This window comes from Peromyscus californicus, unplaced genomic scaffold (genome assembly GCF_007827085.1).
Source record: "Peromyscus californicus insignis strain IS unplaced genomic scaffold, ASM782708v3 Scaffold_22__1_contigs__length_63687245, whole genome shotgun sequence".
NCBI classification, from domain to species: Eukaryota; Metazoa; Chordata; class Mammalia; order Rodentia; family Cricetidae; genus Peromyscus; species Peromyscus californicus.
In genome coordinates this window covers 32,645,491-32,649,994 of record NW_026294525.1, presented here as the reverse complement: position 1 = coordinate 32,649,994, position 4,504 = coordinate 32,645,491, and positions in this window count along the sequence as shown.

Sequence of the window (4,504 nt, the reverse complement as noted above, 5' to 3'; positions counted from 1 at the left end):
TGTTTGCTCTTCTGTACACAGATGCAGAAACTAGACATCAACTTGTATAACAAATTAAGAGTTTCATACCCTCGTCAAAATCAAAACAGATGTAGCATCTTCAAGTGTAAATTGGTGACTAGCTAACTTATTGTCAGTCACTGTTCTGAGAATTTTTTTTCCTTTTTTTTTGATGTTTTTGGTCATGAGTCTAGCCTTTTAAGTGGCTGAACCATCTCTCCAGCCCAAATTTTTGATATTTTAATTATGTCATTTTAATCCCTTTCTTCCTTCCAAATCTTCCCATATTACCTTGCTTCCTTTATTCTCTTTCAAATTCATGGCCCCTTTTTTGTTATTACATATATATTGATATGTATATGTGAGAACATATCAAATACACACACACACACACACACACACATATATGTATATATTCCTAAATGCATAATGTAACCTGTTTAGTCTGTATGTTACTTGTGTGTATGCATTTTCAGGGCTGACCACTTAGTATTGGATAACTAGTTGAAACACTCTTGCCTAGGGGAAGACTGTTTCTTCTGCTCTCAATGTTCCTCAGTTGCCTGTAGTTCTTTGTCTAAGGTTGAGGCCTCCTGAGCTTTCCCCTTCCCAGGTTAGCATGTCTGCTGGTATCATCCTTGGTTAGGTGGCCATGTTGGTGAGATTTCATGGGTATAGCTTCTGACATTCATAGGAGACACAATCTCACAGCAAACTTCATGTTTCTCTGGCTTACAATATTTCTGTTCTGTCTTCTTCAATAATCCCTGAGCCTTAGATGTAGGGGTTGTGTTGTAGATGTGTCAGATGGAACTGGGCTCACAACCCTGCATTTTGATTGGTTGTGGTGGGCTCACAACCCTGCATTTTGATTGGTTGTGGTGGGCTCACAACCCTGCATTTTGATTGGTTGTGGTGGGCTCATAACCCTGCATTTTGATTGGTTGTGGTTTTCTTTGATGGTCTCTGTCCATTGCAAAGAGAAGTTTCTTTGATGAGGAGTGAGGACTAGAGCTGTGTGTGAGTATGAGGACAAATATTTAGAATCTATTCTCAGAACTCTCAAACGTCACTTGTAATAATTTTATCTTTAAAAAAATCTTGCAGATACATCCATGAATTCCAGCTTTTCCAGAGAGATACAAAAAAATCTAAAAAACAAAAAAACAAACTCAGAATACTTTCAAAACATTTCCCAGTCCCTACATTCATTTGATAGTTGTGCACACACTAACAAGATAAAACCCTAGATAGTTCCATTCACAGTTAAAATGAGGATTAGACCAATTATCTTGGAGTTAGTGAATTTAAAATTATGATATAATCCACAGCCACTCTTCCCTGGATCACTGTATTGGGGATAATGAGGCTCATTTAGAAGGCAATTTGAGAACTTCTGAAGGCAGGCGGTATTACCTTCTCCAGCATACTATACTTTAAGCTACTAATTTGTATTTATTTAAATGCAACTGATCAACTCAGGTGATGGTTTTAAAATGGAAACTGCACTAGCGAGTCCTCTATAAATCTCATTATTAGTCACCATTGGAGGACCATGAAATTCTCCTGTTGCAGTAAAGCTAGGGACAGTAAACTAGAGACGGAGCAGCAGAACGGAGAAAGTCATTTGATGTTCCCTGGAAACATCAAATGCTTCCCCCCTAATGATCCGAATTCCTCTTTTGAAATGCTGCGCTCATGTGGTAGGACCCCACATCTTACGGTTACTTTCTTTGACTCAGGTTGGAAAAGTGGCAGAGTCCTTTTGGGATTCCTGCCAACTTAAGTCATTAAACGACTTGCACGGTTCTTGCCCTGTAATAACTGTATTGTAGATTGGGAGAGCAGTCCAAATGTCTCCCTACAGTTCCTGCCCCAACCCACCCGGGTACGGCGTCTCCTTGTCGCCTTTGCACCAAAGGAAGCTGTCATTTCTTCACTGATTCTTCTCCCCTAGCATATATTTCATCTTACTTATAACTTCAGAAAAACACTTTTATATGTACTTATGTGAGATAGAAAAAGTTGTGGGAGGTGAGAGGACAAAGAAACAAGAATCCTCCAGCTAGGCAGAAATTACAGAGCTGAGAGAATTAAAAATGGCACATAGGCACCAATGCAAATATCTGATGTGGTAATTGAGGCAGAGAAAATAGCATGAATATGCAACAGTGGGAGAGACTAAGTTTATACTTCGAGATCCTGGAGGACAAATTTGGAAGCTGTTCTTGCTGCCTTCAGGGAAAGGCTTGAAATGAGGACTTTTGATGACTTGGTGGACATTTGTCACACACAGTGACTACTCAGCATCTTTGGAAAACCTTTTCTCTGTCTGTTAAGGTCTGACCTGTAAGGCCCGCTTCCCCAGGGAAGAGGCCACAGGGAGAATCCTGGAATTGAACATCTCATTGGTGCACTGAAATTCAATATGGGATCTGGGCTCCACCAAGAAAGGGGGAGATCCTGAATCGAGCCAGCTCATTCTGGTGAAAATAACGGCTCAGAGAAGCAGCAGTGGGGCTGAGAGTGGGGGCTTGTTTGGTAAAATTCCTGCCATATAAGCATGAGGACTTGAGTTCAAATCTCTAGTACCCACAATAAACACTGGGCGCATTCCTCTGTAGCCCCAGTGCGGGGGTGGGTTATAGTGATAAGCAGATCTTTGCAGTTCACTGACTAGCCACTCTTGCCAATCAACGTGAATCCCAGGTCCACTGTGGGACCTTTTCTCAAAACCTAAGGTGGGGAGCTATTGAAGAAGACAGCTGACATCAACAGACATCCTCATGCACATGCGTACAAATACACGTTCCTCTGGATGTGCATGTGCATATGAACATGAGAACATGGATACACATCACCCCCACATACATACATAGCTTGGGTAGGCCTGATGAACTAACAGTGGATAGTGGCACAGGGTCGTTCAGAGTAGCTGGCAATGAAATGGAGCATTGATATTTCTCTTGGCTTCCCAGCGTGGTTTTCTGTGTCTTTTGGTTAGTCTACAGATACTAAGTTCTGGTTCTACTCTTAACTGGCTATGGTTGGGCTGGAGAGATGGCTCAGCAGGTAAGAAGAGCACTTGTTGCTCATGCAGAGGACCTGGTTTCAGTTTTCCAGAACCCACATGATGCCTCACAACCATCTCTAACTCCAATTCCAGGGGCACAGGGGATGCAACCCAATCTTCTGGCCTCTGTGGGCACCAGCTGCACATATGGTGCACATACATGCATGCAGGCCAAACACTCATACACATGAAATAAATGAATTAAAAAAAAAAAGAAAACTGGCTAAAGCTGGTTTTAGTATTTGCAATTAATTATCCAAACCAACACAGTTTTCCATAGGCAGCAGTCCATCACAGGGTCTAGTGGAAACCTGGTACTTCTGTGCATTATAAGAATTGTGTGCTTAAGCGGCCCCCTGGCAGTAGGATCAGAATCCATTCCTGGTGCATGAGCATGCCCTTTGGAGCCCACTTCTATGATGGGACACCTCACACAGCCTTGAGGCAGGGGGAGGGGCTTGGACCTGCCTCTACTAAATGTACCTCCCCATGGCAGGCCTTACCTTCTTGTAGGAGGGAATGAAGAGTGGGTTGGGAGGGGGAGGCTGGAGGGGTAGGAGGAGGGAAGAGGGGGATCTTTGGTATATAAAATAAATAAAAAGTGTTAATTAATAAAAGGAAAATTTGAAAAACAAATAATGTATTGATTTACATGATGTATTATCTATGCCCCTATATATTACCTGTGCCCCTATAGTTCAGACTGTAGTGGATATTTTAAATCAAATTTTATTTCTAACCACCTTTGAATGTATATTATGATTACTTCTTAGAACCAAGAATTATTTTCAAGTATGTTTCTACTGTACTTTCCAAGTAGATTTTTTAAAATAGCATCTAGATTAATTTACATGTTCAAAAGCAAAGATAACATGTTTAAACATTTTTTCAATGCCTGGGAATACTCTTTTGGCCTAGAATGTACTTCGTGGTTATAAATATGCCATGTGTATTAGTTAAATATGCATGCTGCCTAATTGAGTGAGACATGTATGATACCCTTTGTATAACATTTCAATTTGTCATCTAAATCTTTCATATTCTTTTTGGTATTTAAATAAAAATTTCCTATTGTGATGTCATTTTTCTACATATATCAAAATGCAATAAAAATTACACAAAGACAAAAAAAAAAAAAAAAAAAAAAAAAAAAAAAAAGAATTGTGTATATGTTATAGGAAGCCTCTTTTCCTGATCTGTAGGCACTAAATACCAGCAGCAGGCTCCAGGCATTATGACAATTAAATAGCCCCATTTATTTCCCAAGTACTCTCACACGAAGGTCATCCAAGCCCCAGCTGAGAACATACTGTTAAATATTGCTTCCCCAGCAGCAGAAGAGACAACTTTCTTTATTTCTACCCTATCAAGAAGTAATTCAGCCTCCAAGAGCACAAGCTCACTGCGACTCTGTACACATTATCAGATACC